We start from the raw sequence: 19119 nt of genomic DNA on the forward strand, positions 1-19119 counted from the left end.
GTGGTTTGTGGTCACTATTGTGTTTGTAGCAGCAAGAGGAGATAGCCAGGAAGGATAAGCAAAGTCCACCTGCTGCTGTCACCCCCCGCATTGCTTTCATTCGACTCATCAAGAAAGCCTCAATAATGACTTTAATGTGATGAGTTAAATTTAAGGACATTAAAAACGTCTTGAAGGTAAAAAGGACTGAGGCAAACACCAATTTTGAAAAAGGAAAGCAAACTTTCCACTGAATTGTTTTTATTCCAACAAGGTTTTGTGCATAGAAACAACTTACGTGGCTTTTAATTAATACTCAAGGACACTGAATAAAATGCCGTTAGATAATTATCTCCACTTCACAAACTTGGCTAATTAGCTCCCATGGAGTTACATTACCTTTATAGCTTTTTAATATCTGACTCTCTTAAATTTTTCAAGGGACCTAATTTAAACAGCCTTAAAACTTTAAAAAATTTTTCTAACTACTTAAGTAACTCTTGTAAAGCTAGTAAATCCAACATACACATATGGTAATTTGGGCTTTCAGATTTTCAAATACTGTTTGTGAAAAATTCTCAATCACAATTAAACATTGAAAATCAAAAGATTAATGTGTAAGATTTTGTTAAATGTTTTAAGAACCTTAAATATAAAATTGCACAGATTATCATAATGATCATAAAATTTATTCCTAAACACAACTAGAAAGTATTATCACTAAAGTTGACTTTATCAATATGAAGTACTTATTTCTCTACTTAACCCAGGGGTGAGTCACTTAATTTAGCCAAATAAGAAGAACAAATTTACCTTCTTGGGAGGGCCAAAATGCTGTTGAGACCACGGCACAGTTGGAGCGCGAAGACTGAGATGTATGCCGTGAGTCTAAATTCTTGCAGGAGATTCTGTGCATACTCAGGTGAGCATGGTCGGCCTTCTTTTTTACTTTAGTTTTTGTACCATGTCAGTGGGGGACACCAGGACTGTGCCTTTCAGCTTGGAGTTCAGTTTCACAAAGCAGTGGACCATGGCATTTTAAAGTCTTCATCCTTGGGTTTATTATTATGGATTTTTGTAGCCTATTTTAACATTCTGTAGTGGGATTTGGGTAGAAGGAATTCTGCACCTACAATCAGGTTGACGGTACTATCTTCCCCTACTTGATTTGGATTGAAGTATCTTTATTACTGTTCAGTTGGTTCCCGTGTCTTTTCATGTTTCATGGATTTTAGGCCACGATTTAGTAGTCATATTGATAAATTCATAATTCAGTGGGCTTTATATTGATAAATGTAATGGAACAACCACCACTATGGATAAGATGGTCTCATTACAGGGAAGGTATGACTTCATAAAAAGTTGATTGATCAGGAAGGACTGTGTTATGCTGCAGTAATAACCCTCAGATCTCTGGTTTAACATGACAAAGGCTCATTTCCATTTGTGCCACATGTCCACCACAGGTCAGCTCTGCCCCATGTCTGCTGCTCTCAGGGCAGAACAAGGGACCACAGATCCCAGTGATAGGAGAAAGGAACTCAAGATGGTCTTATACCAGCAATGTGCTGCTCATCCTAGAAGTGAGACACCTGACCTACATTCATTCACCAAATCATAGAGGGGCCAGAGCCTTTGGGCGCCTGTGGGGCAGAGGGAGAGGAGAACCAGCTATGCTAGGGATGATACAATCTACTTATGTCTTAAAGCATTTGAGGTCAATCAGAAGTTATTTTTGATTAAGTTTTCCTAATTCTCATTATAGGATTTTAGTAGAAAACAATATAGTCAATCCTACAGCAGTTGCTGTTACGCTGTTACACACATTCAGGGTGGCTTTACCACATTATTACATGTAGCCCTGACAGTCATTCTCTTATCCCCATTTTTCAGGTGAGTAAACAAACTCAGAGGAATTAATTTACTCTGAATGTTTCTGATGTTAATATTCCCAGTAGGAGATACTGTTTGAACTGGCTTCTTGGTTTTCTGTCAATTATGTGAAATGAAAAACAACAGTAGGCCAACTTGGAGTTTGAGCTTTTAATTTGATTTTTAAATAGGAATGTGAGCAGTTGGTTGTTAAAAACTAAGCAGCGTGGTTCAGACTGGCTGGTTTCCTAGCTCCGATGCTATGGCTTTCATCCTGTGGTAATCTCAGGTCTCAGATTTTCCTGCAGTAAGGAGTTGGAACATCCAGGAAGATTGAAATCAGGGTCTCTGCCATAGAGATTTCTTTCTCTCTTTGCTTTTTCATGTCTCGTACTTAAAATTTTTCCATCAGATCTCAACATTTCTCTTAATCCTGATCCAAGTAGTAGACCATATTGTGGAGAACGTCAGATGCAGTGCCTGGCTGGCTGGGAAGCATCCTTGCAGAAGCAGCGTCGGTAAGTGAAGGTTCAGGGCCTGAGCATGTAAAGAACAGCCCAGGATTTGGACATCACTTGACTCTTACTAAAGAAAATTCTTCCTTTTCCCCATGTTTAAGAATATGAACCTGGGTTAAGGCACCTTTTGTTACAAAGTATTCTAATAACTCTTAAAAAGCACGTTTGGCTTTCCTGTTGGGATTCTTTGAAGCCAATGGCAGTGGTGTTGTGTGGTGCTGGTGAGTGTGGCTCTGAACAAGTCTGCCTGCCTTGGATTCCTGACTGCGACTGCCCAGTGGGCTGTGGGGTCCAGGCAGGCTGGCTTCCTCACCGGATAACCTGGGGACAATGGTACCTGCTGACAGGGCAGTTGTGGGGTTAGAGTTCACAGGTGCAAAGCTCTTGTAAAGAGCTATTGAAAAACTAGACAATGGCCAGGTGTGGTGGCTCACGCCTGTAATCCCAGCACTTTCGGAGGCTGAGGTGGGCGGATCACAAGGTCAGGAGTTCAAGACCAGCCTGGCCAACATAGTGAAACCCCATCTCTACTAAAAATACAAAAAATTAGCCGGGCGTGGTGGCGGGTGCCTGTAATCCCAGCTACTTGGGAGGCTGAGACAGGAGAATCACTTGAACCGGGAGGTGGAGGTTGCAGTGAACCAAGACCGTGCCATTGCACTCCAGCCCGGGCGACAGTGCAAGACTATGTCTCACCAAAAAAAAAAAAAAGTAGACAATAAACATTAACACTGTCCTCAGCTACTCTACCTGTAATCGCCTCCCTCCACCCCAGATTGCTCTTGCTCTTGTTTGATTTGACTTTATAGCACTCCCTGGCTCTGGAAGTTGTGCTATGTGTTGATGTGTTCGTTGTGTGTCTCCCCCATTAAAATGTGCTCCACGAGAGCCATGGTACCTTTCCTCGCTCTTCCTAGAACAGTGCTTGGCACATATTGGACTCTCAATAACTGTTAATAACTACATGAACAAAAGCACTCAGCAAATGCAATTCTGTTTTGATTGAAGTTGGCAGGCCTTTAGTAATGTGGTTCCCACTCATTTCTACTCACCAATACTTACCCAACACTTTTAAAAACAAATAGATTCCATGCTACTCAGTTCATGAAGAATTTTATTTAACTTACGGGATTCTTTGTTTTCCCCAGCCCTCCATGCCTAATTTAGAGACTGAATGCACCATACTAGATAGTAGGCCAAGGCACATTCAAGATTTCAACATGTGCTTTGAGAAATACGTAAGCACATGGAAATGCTTTCAGCTACCTGCCTCTCAGGGCCCAGCATGGATCTCTTCCATGATTCTTGGGTGCCAACTTTTCCAAATCTCAGAGCCAAACCAAAAGCTTTTATTGCCTGAAGCTAAGATGAGATTTGGCAGTGATTTCACAGGAATGATACGTGAGGTGGGCAGTGATTGGGAAAGAAGAAATTAGAAACAAAATTGGTCTGAACTGCCCTGTTCAAATATTTGAGCCTGTACACAGAAATCTTGCTTCTCCTCTTTACTGAAAGTACTTCTATAGCCCTTTCTAGAGGTTGGGCTTCACAATTCAAGAAGTGGAACAATCTACAGCTTACATGATTTGCACTGAAGACCTTGACGGGGACAGTCAGCACTTCAATGGCTTATCGCATAGAACACTTGTTGAATCCTATCTTTGAAAGGGTTGTGTTAAAAATTGAACTCGTGTTTCATTTTTTAAGTGTAATTTAGGTTCAGTCCTAAATAAAACAATGATATATGCTTAGTTCTGCAATAACAAAGCCAAGTGTCCTTAGCTGAAGAAGCACAAAACCACCATTGTGCCTATGATTCAGGCCCATAAGTGAAGGACGGTCTTGTGCCCTAGCATCGTGACCCTGTCAGTCTTTGGGATGCTTTTGGTCATAGATTAATTGAGAACAAACCTATTTGGAACATCTCATTCTCTTGTTCATGTCTCTGGAGGCTTCATTCTCCAGAATGGGAAGCAAATCCCCCAGCCAGCCCGAATGCCTCTCCTCCAGGATCTGTACAGGAGAAAGACCAGAATTCTCCAAGCATCTGGCCTTTCTTTCTGAGTGCTTGTATGTTTCTATCATTGACCTAAATGAGAGGATGAAATTAGAAGTGACACCAACAAAGTTTTGGTTTATGATGAAAGAGCACTTGTTAGTACTGAAGGACTGAGTGCGCCCACACCACGATTCCTATTTTCAGAGCTGAGCATCATCTTAAATAATGTAATGCTATGATCCTAACTGGTTGATTCTCTTGACAAAAAGAGTGAGTTAATGTATCCCTGTTATCAGAGAAGAGAGTGGACAGTATAAGAAGAGGAAGTGAGTGGGGCAAAGGTGTTAGCATAGTCCCACCAAGACACATGAGGCTCCTCACACCTCAGTCCTTGTTCTTGCGGCGAGCATGGGCTGAGAGTCACCATATGGACAGAGTGGCGAGCTGTGACCTCTGGCCCACAGGGACTCACTGTCCACCAGACCCTGGCTCTGTCCCCATCCTCTCAGCTCCTTACCTCCTCCATGTGCCTTGTAGACAGCTACAGGAGAGACAGAAAATTCACAGGCACAGATTGCTCTGATGGTCACCAGAAATTCTAGTGAGAATAGGGACAGGATGACAAAAGTTACTTGACAAGTGGAAGTCAGAGTGGCCCAGGCATCTGGAGGGAGTTCCCTGGCATCTCTGAGCTGCACAGCCACCTGGTCTAGGAAATGCATGTACATGTTCCCCAAATGAGCTGGAATGGTAGGGGTACCAAAAGTTTCCAGAAGCTGCTGGTAATCCATCCTGGTCCGGGTGACACCAGCCAACAGTGACCCTGGAGTTAAGGGGTGCTCTCCAGCCAGACTGTCTACATGATTTGCAGGGCCCAGTGCAAAATGAAAATGCAGGAAATGCAGAGACCTCCCTCTGCAGTCACTGTTGACCTGCCATGGTGTTTTTTGTTTGCTATTCCATGTCTTGCTTCAGCAACAGACCCGCATGGGTGCGTGGACCCGTGCCTTGTGACGTGGCACAAGGTGTGCATCCAGCCCAACCCTCCCTGTGCCCATCTCTGATGGGGAGGGCAGCTGCACTTTCTGGGCAGGGTCGGGGAATGGGCTGCCAATGGCCCATTATTGGTTGGACCCTGCAGGAGGATGCAGCCTCCACTGTCCCATCAAACTTAGCTTACAAAACGTAAATTCTAAGATAGTTGTTGAGAACTTCAAGACATTCCCACGTGCAGGGCCTTCAGAGTGTGGGCCTTGTACATTTGCACTGGCCACCTGCCTGTGGAGCTGCTGGGACTCCAGCACAAGGTGTCTGAGCCAAACTTCAGCATGTGGAAGCCGGGTGGCAGGGGCTTCAGGTGAGGCATGAATGGCCCCCTCTGGCGTGCAGCTTCCATGTCTGGATGTGCACCTGGGAGCCCCTTTCACCCCTGACCCTAGCTTTTGTTCCATCCCTTAGGAGTTTGCCATGGGCTGTGAGGATCTTAGATCCAAGGTCCACCCTGGGAGGGTGGCAAGGGTTCTCACAGGCCATGCAGTCATTTGCTGAGGCCTTTGAGGTTCTTTACTGAGGAGTCAACAGAGGCAGATAACATTTCCCATGCTGACACGGGTCCCTTGTCACAGTCGAGCGTGCTTGAATTATTAAGCTCAGAGATACCCCCTGGGAGTGAGGGGAGGACACCATCGTGGGGAGCAGGGGGAGGCTTAAGGAAGCCCAGGATGTTCTCAGGCTGCAGTAGCAAACCCTGAGACCCCATAAGAGTGCACAGGAAAGACTGCTGAAGTTAGAGCCCGAGTTCATCCAGACATCCCTGACTCACCTCTGAGCAGCTGTGACCTGGCGTGCCTGTGTCCACAGGCTTCGTTGTTCAGCCCTTGCTCTCTAAAGTACAGGGCATGTTTGGCTTGGTGACGATGCCACAGGCTGTCCAGGTTGCCCTCTTGAAATGCCCCCTAACCCTGCCCCGCCCCAGCCTAGGCTGTGTGCCCAGCAGCAGCCATGAGCCCCCCGCTTACAGACGGAATGAAGGAAACAGGGCAGAGAGGGCACATTGCAAGTCTGGAGGAGCCACAAGGGGTGCGACATGAGTAGATCAGAGAACAGAAGGGAAGCAGAGAGTGAGGGAAGGTGAGATGGAGGGAAGCAAGCAGCCCACGTGGGAAACAGGCAGGGAGGGAGGGAAGATGGTGGAACGAAGTTAGGTCTGTCCCGAAGCCCCGAGGGGGCTTTCCTGGGAGGGAGCTGAGCCAGGGCGTCCCCTGGGAGGTGCTTGTGCCTGGTGAGCTCTCAGGTTGTCAGGGTCTTCTCCAGAGCGCTTCCCTAGCGTCGGAGCTCATAACCACCTCCTGCTGACTTCCACTAGCAAACGTTTTTGGAATGGAACGAGCATGTTTATTTGCAGTTTATTCCCTGCCTTCCCTCTGTTTTTGGCGTAAGAAAATTCAGGTTTATCAAGGAGAGTCTAGGGTCAGAATTTTTCTAACCACCAGGTGGCGCTGCAGAGCAAGCTTACAGATTCCGGAGCAGGGAGAAAGCTGATCCTGACTAAAGCACCAGGGCCCACTGCGACCAAGACTTTACACGGACCAATCCCAAGCTTACTACCCTACCGACAGAGAGTGAGGATAAATTATCGAATTGGTGCGTAGGATTTGCGCTTACCGATCAGATGAAAACTTGCAGCCAGGGTGTGTTCTTCTCTGAAGTACACTTGCATGCACACAGACACTTGGCGTGCAAATGCTTATTCTATTCACTCCTTGTCCCTTTCCTGGCCCTGAGTCATGACAAAATGACATGGTGGATAACAGCTGTTCTGAGTGTGGCTGAGGCTCTGTCCTGGGCAGTGCTTCTCTAGGGTGGTTCTCTGTGTGGTCTGTTCTTTCACTGCCGTCATTGAGCATCCCTGGCCCTGCCCAGGAAATACTCATGGCATCCCCCAAGAACCATGATAAGCCAAAAATGTCCTCACACGTGTGCAGGGGCTGCACCCTGGATTGGGGTATTGTCCCCTCCTGGGAAGCACAGACAGATTTGAAAATACAAGATCCCTCTTTTTCACCCGTCTGCCCTAAACACTTAGGAAATGTCTGCAAACACCATCATGGATCTGTGCTGTCCTATGGGATAGCCAGCTGTTAGGATTTCAATTAATTAAAATGAAAAATAAAATACAGTTCCCTTCTTTGGTCACACTAGCCACATTTCAAATGCTCAATAGCCCCGTGTGGCTACTGGCTACCATTTTGGACAGTGCACACACAGAAGGCATCTCTATCACTGCAGAAAGTTCTATTGGATAGTCCTGGTCTGGAATATTCTTTTGAGGCACATCTAAGCACTGTTTTAGCCCCAAGCCACAGAACCCTGCATTAGAGGATCCAGTGCAGGAGTGTCTGACAAACCAACCCTGGCAATTTAGCAGCCGTGGCAGCCAGAGGACCCCCCTTCCACCCACAGGTCATGCAGGATGGAGGTCTGCTCTGAAGCTCTGGAAGCAGCTCTTACCGGTCACCCCTCATTTGCCTGCCTCTATCTGAGTCCTGGAATCCTACACAGGCCTACATCAGGGTGCATATTGTCTGGGCCCCCAAGCAACCTGTCATCTTTTTTGTCTGACTCACTGGATTTATTCTCTCCTTGAAAGTTCACAATGTCACCGAAAGACAAAGTCCTTGGCTCTTTCTTCCCTTTCCAACTAGATTATTGGAGTAGAGGAAGGTTTTCCTAGTTTAGCATCCCAGAGACATTCAAAAGTTTCTGATAGAAATACCTGCTACTGGCCGGGCGCAGTGGCTCACACCTGTAATCCCAGCACTTTGGAAGGCTGAAGCGGGCAGATCACTAGGTCAGCGGATCGAGACCATCCTGGCTAACACAGTGAAACCCTGTCTCTACTAAAAATACAAAAAAATTAGCCAGGCATGGTGGCGGGCGCCTGTAGTCCCAGCTACTCAGGAGGCTGAGGCAGGAGAATGGCGTGAACCCGGGAGGCGGAACTTGCAGTGAGCTGAGATCACGCCACTGCACTCTAGCCTGGATGACAGAGCCAGACTCCGTCTCAAAAAGAAAAAGAAATACCCCCTACCCTGCCAGAGAAGACGGGCTGAGTTACACAGAGATCATTAGGCAGTAAGTGCTTGGAAGCAGGGAGGCATGAACTTTCATCAGTAAAACACCGTGGGAGCTGGCTTCAGGATATCCACCACCCTGCCCAGACAGGCTTTGCTGCTCCCAGTAACAATGATATGTAAGCGATTAGTGGGCAGAGAAAGAGTGAGAGGGGGAGATGGATTTGCACTAGAAGCTCCACGGGTGAAGATATGAGCCTCCTGAAGAATCGAGGGCCCACCCAGTACTTTTTTCATCTCAACTGTTTGTTTCTTAACTTTCCAGCATGCGACATTTCTCAGAGTGAGTCACAGATCGTTATTCTAAAGAGATGCTCCTTGAAAAAAATTCCCAAAAAGAAAAAAACCCCAGCTGAAAATGTTTAAGAAACTCTGTGTAATATTTTCTGGAACTACATGCCACAGCCTATTAAAGGTTTTGAGAAGTGCTATACACAAGAAAGCCCTTGAATATTGTGTGACTCAGCACGTCTGTAACACTGGACTATAGTGACCTCTCAGAAAACATCCACTCACACTCTGTGGATGAAATCCCAGGAATACACAACCATGATGTACTACCTGCAGGTTGTCCACCCCACACCTCAAAGGCAGTGACGTGAAGGATTTCTGAGCTCAAACTTCTGCTGCACAGCAGCACTGAGCTCTTGCCTGCCTGAGAGAAGGAATTTTTACCATGCTGAGAAATAGCCGTTTCATAACCCTCGCAGCCCTAGTGAGAAAAGGTATCTTATTATCATTGGCAACCACAACCTCACTGGCAGCCACACAGCACTGTACAGAGGGCATCGTTAGTTTTCAATGCCTAACAACCCTGGGCAATAGGAAGACCATTATCGGGGTAGGATCATTTCCACAAATTTAAGTAATTTACCCTAAATCATTGAGTTGGTGGAGTAGAAATTCACAATGAAATCTTTTGCTTCTAAGTCCCTGGTGCTTTTCTCTACCAAGCTGTGATCCAGGGTGGCGTTTGCTGCCAGGGGCTTCTTCCAGCCACATGCTGTAGTTCTCCCTAGACCTAGGGTAAAAGTCTACTTCTGTTGCTGTTGTTAAGGCCCAGGACTTGGAATTAATAGACAAGGATTCCAATTCTAGGTGTGATATCGGAAAACTTATAAACCCCTCTACACTTAGCTTCCTCTTCGGTGATCATTCCTGCTTAGCATGGTTCTCAGGATGTGCCAAGATGGAAGAGAATAGAACACGATTTATGCTTCAAGGAGCTTAAGGACTCCAAATGAGCTGATCCACCCTTGACAGGCAGCATAGTCCAGTGGTTACCGGAGAGGACTCTGGAGCCACCCTGCGGGGGTCAGTACCAGCGTCCCGGGCCACATGACCTTGGGCAAGTGACTTTCCGTCTCTGGGCCTCTGTTTCTCCACTTGTACATGGGGTTCTTTGGAGTCCTCACAGCTGAGTCGTTGGAGAATTGAATGAGGAAACATATGCAAGCCACTTAGAATGATGTCTGGCACACATTTGGGAAGGCACTTTAGAAGGGCCTTTCTGGGAAGGATGTAGAAGGTGAACCCAACAACCCTGACGTGGTCAAGTCCATTCGCCAGGCTGAGGCTGGGTGGTGGCTTGGCAGCTTCTGGACGGCAGGGACCGGGTTTATGGACAGGCTGGCACTGCTCTTTCAATTTTATGTTTCAAATTCCAAATTTCCAAAGGAAAACATCTGGTCTCTCAAAGGAACCAATGAAGGTGAAATGGCTGGCGTTTATCCCAGGTGACGGTGGCAAGAATGCAAATCTGAAGTCCAACTGCACTGCCTGTGACTCAGCAGACCTGTCCTCAGCCCAGAAACTGCCATGTCCTTGCTGGGCTCAGCTCAGCATCCCTGAAGGTGAAATCCACCCCTTTTCTATGCTTGGTCCAAGCCTCTATGTGTGGTGTGCCCTGCCCTGGGCCCTGGCTCTGGGCCTCAGGCCGTGATTGCATTTCCACCGCCAGGAAGGAAGACCTGTGCTCTCCTGTGAGGCCCGGCTGGCCTGTGCTTAGCGTAGACACAGGATCTATCAGGGCAGGGCTCGCAGAGCAGAGCAGAGCAGGGGGTGTCTGCTCACCCTCCCAAAGGTATTGGTCCCAGCCTGGCTCACCTCATCCCTTTTTTGGGGGCCCCTTCTCCTCTTCCAGACTTTTTAAATCGGGATTGGGGCTCCCCCTTTCTCTTTCTTTTCTCTCTTTGTGGACACAGTGCTTCCTGTGGGTAATTTTTCTGATGATTCTTGAATTTCAGCCTCTGCATCAGATCCACCTCCCAAGTCACGCCAGGCCAGGGTACAGGGTCCCTGGGCTCTCGCAGGCTCCATCTTACCTGGGAAACTCTATCCTCCCTTCACCCACTTTGGGGGTGACCACAACACAGATGGCTCAGGTCTTGGGGGCAGCACTGAAGGGGGATGGGGAGACACCTTCTTTCAGGTGTTTTCTCCACAGCAGCCTGGCTCTCAGCCCATCTCCACCCACCCAGGGGTGCTGGCCCATGGCAAGCACAGGGCTGCCTGACACTGTCGTCGGCCCCCAGGGTGCACCCCAGGGCATGGATGGGAAGTGGGATACGAGATGTTCATAGTTCACCATCAGGGGCTACAGTCTGGGGGCTGGAGGGACTGGCATTGACTTGATGGTCATCAGAGACCTGGACCTCAATTCCAGGGGCCCTAACCCACCTGTCTTTCAAGGGACCCTAGTTCCCAGGCTCTGGTTCTCCCTACACCTGCTTTTAGCCCCAGTTTTTCATGGCTTTAATTTTTCAACTCTGGGTCAGTGCTTTTTCAATCCCTATCTTCAGCCATGACTCTTCTAAAATTTCAGCCCCACCCAGTTGTCTATTATCTCATTGACGTGAAGCTCCATGAACCCAAATCCCTCCTCCCATTCCTCTACCTCCTACTTAATTCCCTTCACGTTATGTCTGGTTCTTCCAATCCTTGCTTGTCCCAATGATCAAATCTTGATTGTTCTTACCATCTCTGTCATTGTGAAAATATCATTTTTATCATGGTTACCATAGGCTTGACTGATATGAATTGAGCACATCAATACACTTTTTTTTTTGGAACAAGACACCCTGCTGAAATCCAGCCTCGTGGCCAGAAGGATGTGGCTGTCGGTGAGGAGGCCCTGAGTCTGGGCTCTCATGCTGGTGCCTGCTGTCTTGCATCTCTTTGCATTACTCCGTGTGCTTTTCTCAAACCACTCCCTCCCCTTGGCCCCACAGCACCCTAGCTGTGCATCTGCCTGGCTCTGTCTGCCCCGCCCCTCATGTCCACACACCCCAGCCCTCCCACTGGAAGGTCAGGTTTGAGTGCCCCCTCCAGCCCCTCCTGCCGTGTCAACTCCAGTTCATTCCACCCTGCTCACTGGGTGCCAAGCCCACTGCGACCCCTGGAAACAGGGACCCATCTCTGTCATTTTAACCACCGTGACCCCCAGAAACAGGGACCCATCTGCCTGTCACTTTTGTCTGGACTGTGCTTGTTTCAGGTGCTTGTATTAACTCCCCTCCTAAGTTCTAACCCCTTTTGACCCAGCAAACCCCTTCTAATAAAGTGAGCTCAGACATCTGCTATTGGCTGAACAAAGGGAAGTAGGCAGATTCCCTGATGTTCTCAGGCAAGCAGTGGAGGTGGAAGCTCAGAAGCAAGGCTGCCCACGCATCCCACTTCCCATGGTCTGGACAGCTGGCTGAAAGTGGTGTGAACACAGCTATGTGTGAGCCAAAAGTTCTGTAAATGAGGGAGTTTCACTCTTTAAAGAAATTATTCATGAAGAGAAGAGTCAACTTCATTTGTCTTTGGTTTAAATCTTGGCCTTACATTAAAGTGAGGTTCAAATATATTTTCAAATCTTCTCATATTGACTGTTGTGAGAATGTTCTTCTCATGAGTTTGTGTGTGACTGTGTATAAGCACAGGTATACATGGCTCCTAGCTGCATCAGAAAGACAACAAAAACAAAAGTTGTCCCACGCAGTTTTTATTTCTTTCTTTTATGAACATGTCTAGAGTCCTTCCTGTGTGCTAGGCACTCCCCAAAGTGCTTTTGCAGGTATTAACTCATTTAACCTTTGTAAGGATCTTACGAAGTACATACTATTACTACATTTGATTGGTAAATGAGGAAACTAAGGCACAATAACCTTTCTGTTAAGCAGTTCATTACTCATTCATTGGTTACCTTTGACTCACCTCGATCCATATTCTGACTCCCAAAACATAAGGAACACTTTTCATGTGTAAGTCATGGAAGAGCAGGACTGCCTTCAGACAGGGCATAAACACAACTTCATTGACTTTCCTGGGTAAAGATTTAAGGCTCATTACCATTACAATTTCCATTACTTAGCCAATTGTACTTTGATCCAAGAGATTGGGTAATTTACAACTGTTCTCATAGGTTTCATTGGATTTACATATTGAATCTATTATATCATTGAGAAAGAGTTTACCAATCCACCAGACATAGGAAAAGAAAGTGAGGGAAAAACCACAAATACTGTGGAAATTCTCTCAAGAGTTAGAGTGACCAGCCATCTTGCATCTTGGTTTGTTTGCCTGGGCTGAGGGGTTTCTTTTCTTTCTTTTTCTTTCTTTTTTTTTTGAGACAGCATCTTGCTCTGTTCCATAGACTGGAACGCAGTGGCCTGATCACTGATCATGGCTCACTGCAGCCTCCACCTCCTGGGCTCAAAACAATCCTCCTGCCTCAGCCTCCCGAGTAACTGGGACTACAGGTGAGCACCCCCATGTGTGGCTAATTTAAAAAAAAAAAATGTTTGTAGAGATGAAGTGTCACTATGTTACCTAGGCTGGTCGTGAACTGGCCTCCACCAGCCTTCCTGCCTCGGCCTCCCAAAGTGCTGGGATTAAAAGCATAAACCACTGTGCCTGGCCTCTACCTTTTTTTTTTTTTTTTTTTTTTCCAAAAAGGTCCTTGTGAGGATTCAGCTGCCATGCTGCTTAACTGTGGAGCTCTGGCTTACATGTCATCCCTAAAGCTGTTTCATATAAGGGTAAAGTAGATCCTAGGTTTACACCTTCTCCTCTGGTTAATCTCTGAAAGCGATTACTTGGCATGCAGGGACTTCTCCTGGCATGACAGGAAAGTGATGGCCTGGGGATCAGGCATGAGGACCCACTGGGCCCTGCTATGACATGAGCAGGGTTTTCAACCCCTCTGCATTTCACTTTTCTGTGATGAGGGGGCTGGGACCAGGTGCACTTCAAGGTCTCTAAAGAATGGAAGACTCAGTATTTATGAAAAATTACTTAATTACCTCTTTGCCTGCAGGTTGTTTTAAACTTGTATTTTCTCCACTTTCACAGGTATAAAAATTCATTATCTTAGGACTTATACACATTTCCTGTACCTATAAACCTTGCTATGGGAAAATGGAAATTGGCATTAGGCCTGAAGCGAGGCTTCACAACGTTGATGGCTACATCAAGTCTGCTCTAAAATCCATTGCACTAGGCCAGATGCGATGGCTTACACCTGTAATCCCAACACTTTGGGAGGCCAAGGTGGGGCAGATCACCTGGGGTCAGAAGTTCGAGACCAGCCCTGCCAACATGGCGAAACCCAGTCTCTATTAAAAATACAAAAAATAGCCAGGCGTGGTGGCAGGTGCCTGTAGTCCCAGCTGCTTGGGAGGCTGAGGCAGGATAATTGCATGAACCCGGGAGGCAGAGGTTGCAGTGAGCCAAGATAATGCCATTGCACTCCAGCCCGGGCGACAGAGCAAGACTCCATCTCAAAAATAAATAAATAAATAGATTAAATAAATAAATAATAAAATCCATTGTGCAAAAAGGGAACACAGCCTTCTCCTGTAGAGACAAGTCATCTGAGTGAGGACTCAGCTCCCCTGGGGCATCAGAGCACACTCTACTCTCAGCCTCGCGTGAGGGACAGTGCCTCTTGCTTGTTAGAACTTTTCTTTCCTCGGCTGGGTGTGGTGGCTATGCCTGTAATCCCAGCACTTTAGGAGGCTGAGGCGGGTAGATTGCCTGAGACCAGAAGTTCAAGGCCAGCCTGGGCAGCATGGCAAAACCCCGTCTCTACAAAAACATACAAAAATTAGCTGGGTGTGGTGGCAGGTGCCTGTAGTCCCAGCTACTCAGGAGGCTGAGGCAGGAGAGTCGCTTGAACCTGGGAGGCAGAGGTTGCAGTGAGCCGAGATTGTACCACTGCACTCCAGCTTGGGTGACAGAGTAAGACTGTCTTAAAAAAAATTAATTTAAAAAAGAAGAAGAACATTCCTATCCTTTTAGGATTTTGGTCTTCTGCCGCCCAGTCTTGGGAGGCTCCAGCAGCTGCTGCCCAGGCTCCCTTCTCCTCTCAGCTCCCAGAGCCTGCGCTAATGGGCACTCGATGGCATCTGTCTCATTCTGCTGTGCTGTACGATATAGCCAGCATCTCTTCTGCACTGTCAGTTATTAAGATGTAGGGATAAGGACTACATTTTACATCAAGCTTGCTTTTCATCCATCCATCCGTCCATCCATCCATCCATTCATTCATTCTGAGCATCTGTTTGTGGAGGATCACATTTCAAAAATGGTCCTGTGAGTTCTGGCAACACAAATGCCTGGGCTGTGCTCTGCAGCTCACCCGGATGTCTTCAGCGATGGACGCTTGGTTCTGTGGAGGCGGACCCCAGCCTGTCCCCTCAAGCAGCCGTGCATTGGCAACTTCTAGGACTGAGAAGAAGCCCCAACAGCGTGTTCATATATGGTTGTGTAAAATGTTCTACTGTAAGCCAACCTCTCTTCCCATCTCAGATCCCCTTGTGTGAAGTATATGGCCTGAGAAATGTTGGTGTCCAGCTGAGGGGCGTGTCTGGAGTCATGTATTAGGGCAGCTGTGACAATGCCATAGGAAGCTGATGACCAAGCATGAGAAGGGCTACGCTCCTTAGGAAGCCTTTCGGGGGAGACCTCTCGGGGAGGACCCTCTCGGGCCGGCCTCTTCTGGCTTCTGGTGGTGGCTGGCAGTCCTTGGAGCTCCTGGGCTTGCAGCTTCATGGCTCCAATCTCCACCTCTGTCTTCACTTGGCTCCTTCCCTCTTGTCGCTGTGCTCTCTCTCCTCTTCTTATAAGGATTCCAGGTCATTAGGTTTAGGCCCCACCCTAATTCAGTATGACTTCACTTCAACCAGTCATAGCCACAAGGATACTATTTCCAAATGAGGCCACATTCTGAGGTTCCAGATGTACATGAAGTTGGGAGGGACACTGTTCAACCCAGGACAGGTCAGTTGTCTGGAAACTGACTTGGAGATGGAGATCTGTGCATAGGAGGCTTAGGGGAGGGTGCGCTGGAAGCAGGACAGGAGCTAACTGAGAGGCAGCTGTGAATTAAGGGGGGTGAAGCACACCAACATGATAGATGATGATTGAGGTTCTTTTTTTAATTTTTATTTTAAATTTAGGGGTACATGTGCAGGTTTGTTACACAGGGAAACTGGTGTCCTGGGAGTTTGTTTTACAGATTATTTCGTCACCAGGTATTAAGCCTATTATTCGTTATTTTTCCTGATCCTCTCCCTCCTCCCACACTTCACCCTCCAGTATGCCCCACTATGTGTTGTTCCCCTTTCTATGTCCATGTGTTCTCATTATTTAGCTCCCGCTTATAAGTGAGAACATGTGGTATTTGGTTTTCTGTTCTTGCGTTAGTTTGCCAAGGGTAATGGCTTCCAGCTCCATCCATGTCCTTGCAAAGGACATGATCTCATTTTTTTATGGCTGCATAGTATTCCATGGTGTATGTACCACATTTTATTTATCCAGTCTATCATTGATGGGCATTCAGGTTGATTCATTGTCTCAGACTAACAGCAGACCTCTCAACTGAAGCCCTGCAAGCCAGAAGAGATTGATTTAGATTTCTGGCTGATTTATTAAAACACTGATTATCATTGATAATAACAAAATTTGTAATATGCCATTACAATGAGAACATCAGTGACAAACTGGTTAATAAACATTGATAATTTAAAATATGTTTGTTGTTAGCCACTACGTAAGAAAACTTGAAATGTCCTGAAATCTTACATTTTATGTACAAAATAAACATGATAGAAGTTTCCCCAAATTTGACAAAATTTGACATAGCATTACCCATAATAAGCTATCAGGTCAAAAGGAGCTTTTCTAAATTGTCAATAATAGAAAATAAATTTTGACCGATCATGCTACAGAAGACTTGACTATCTATTCTCTTTATAGAAAAATAGTATAAAATCATTGTCATATAAAAAGAAGATAGATCAAAGAGTATGAAACCCTAGAATATAAGGGAAATTGTTACAAAGTTACAGGCTGGGCACAGTGGCTCACACCTGTAACCCCAGCACTTTGGGAGGCTGAGGCAGGCAGATTGCTTGAGCCCAGCAAGCAATTCAAGACCAGCCTGGGCAACATAACAAGACCCCATCTCTACAAAGAAATTAAAAAGTTAGCTGGGCATGGTAACATGTGCCTGTTGTCACTGCCATGCAGGAATGTGGGGCAGGAGGACTGCTTGAGCACAGGGGTTCAAGGCTGCAGTGAGCCATAATTGCACTACTGCACTCTGGCCTGAGTGACAGAGACACTGTCTCAAGAAATATAAAAATAAAATTATAACAGGGAGTAAATTAAATTTTTTTCTAGATGTTGTGAAATTTATGGTACTTGTTAACTTTTTAAAATTTTTGAGTGCTGTGATTTTTTTTCTCCTGCCACATAAAGATGCACTTTATACCTAATTTTTTTTTTTTTTTTTTGAGACAGAGTCTTGCTCTGTCGCCAGGCTGGAGTACAGTGGTGCAATCTCTGCCTCCCAGGTTCAAGTGATTCTCCTGCCTCAGCCTCCCGAGTAGCTGAGACTACAGGCACATGCCACCATGCCCAGCTAATTTTTTTATTTTTAGTAGAGACGGGGTTTCACCATGTTGGCCAGGATGGTCTCCGATCTCTTGACCTCGTGATCCACCCACCTCAGCCTCCCAAAGTGCTGGGATTACAGGTGTGAGCCACCGTGCCCGGCCGTTAATTTTGTATTCTTATTTTTATATTTTTCTTAAAGACTCTTTCAAATTGTATAAGCTTCAGGTCTTACAGAATTTGGATCTCCCCTAACCCTCAGGACTAGGCAGCTGTCCAGCCTAAAGAGAGGGCCAGGAAGATCAATGGATATAAACATAGGAATTCAGAGTTCCTAGAATCTCAGGCCATGGAGGCCCTGAGCAGGCAGTCCAGTGCCTTGATGAGGAGGCTTGAGCCCAGGTCCTGGAAGTGTGGACCAGGGCAGAGCTGTGCATGGACTTGCCCACAACCACCCAAAGGCTCTCTTCTCCAGACACTCTGCAGCCCCCTCTGAGAGTGGAGGCAAGTATGGACTTGGCTGGCTGTTTTGGTGGCTGGGGGTGAGGCTCAGAAGCAGGGGGAGGGGATAGCCTTCCTAAAGGGACATACTTTTAAGAAATTTGGGTGTATCTGTCGTCTGTCTGTAGTAAGCTTTAAATAACCACAAATGGGGAATCAGGCCAAAGACATGGGGCCAGGAAGCTGCTTCTGGGAGCACAATGCGGCCACCTCTGCCAGGGTGGAGACCCCACAGGCAGCTCCAGAAGGCAACTGCATCCTGTGCACACCCACGACTCCCAGGACGAGAATGGATCTCTGGCCCCTTGTGGACCATTCTGTTCCTGTCCATTCACTAGGTAAAGAAAAGGCAGCATGTGGCTGCAAAAGTGGACAAGGGCCACAGTGACCCTGCTGGGTTGGTACCAGTGCTCCCAGCACAGGCAGGACCACAGCCAATCTCACCCCTGAGCTTAGGAATTCGGTTTCATCAGGTCAAGACTAATTGTTTTGGAGAACTGGATCTGAGCTCTTTGTTGAAACTGACCATGGGACACACATGGGGCTGGTAGAATTCTCTGCATCCCAGAGAATGAGAGTCCCACTGGAGGAGCCTCCCGTGCCCAGCCTGGGGGTGCACAGGGGAGCCTCCCGTGCCCAGTCTGGGGGTGCACAGCACTCTGTGCCAGTTCCCTGGGAAGCTAGGCCTGAGGATGGAGGGGAACATGTCAGGGTCAGGATGGCATTGCACTATGCTCTCTGTCCCTGCTTGCCCTGTCCTCACCCAAGCCAGGTGACTCACTGAGATTTCCTCTCATAGACTCCCCAGCCACAGCAGGGGCAGTAAGGTCCCAGCACACCTGGATTTGTTTCCAGACACTCAAGACACTCTTGGCCAGCACTGTTCTTTATTGCGCTAGGGCGCCACCATCTTATAAAAACCAAAGCCGTGGCTCAGTGGGGCTGAAGGAATCCATCCCACAGAAATATCCCGCAGACCAAGGATGTGAGAGGAATTGGTTAGTGAATTAATTTGTAGCATAGCCAGTGCCTGCCTCAGAACTAGTCCCTCCTATAAATCAATAGGCTCCGCAAATGGACAGCATATGTGTTCTGTCTGCCTCTCTACAGCAGGGATGTGGGGATTGCAGACAGGTGCTCAGGGTCCTTGGGTTGGGGTGAGTGAGATCCTGTTACTGGCTGCACATGTGGGGCCCACAGAGCTGCTCAAGTCATTCAGGGGGCTGGAAAATGG

This window comes from Hylobates moloch, unplaced genomic scaffold (genome assembly GCF_009828535.3).
Source record: "Hylobates moloch isolate HMO894 unplaced genomic scaffold, HMol_V3 SCAFFOLD_5, whole genome shotgun sequence".
In the NCBI taxonomy this organism is placed as follows: Eukaryota; Metazoa; Chordata; class Mammalia; order Primates; family Hylobatidae; genus Hylobates; species Hylobates moloch.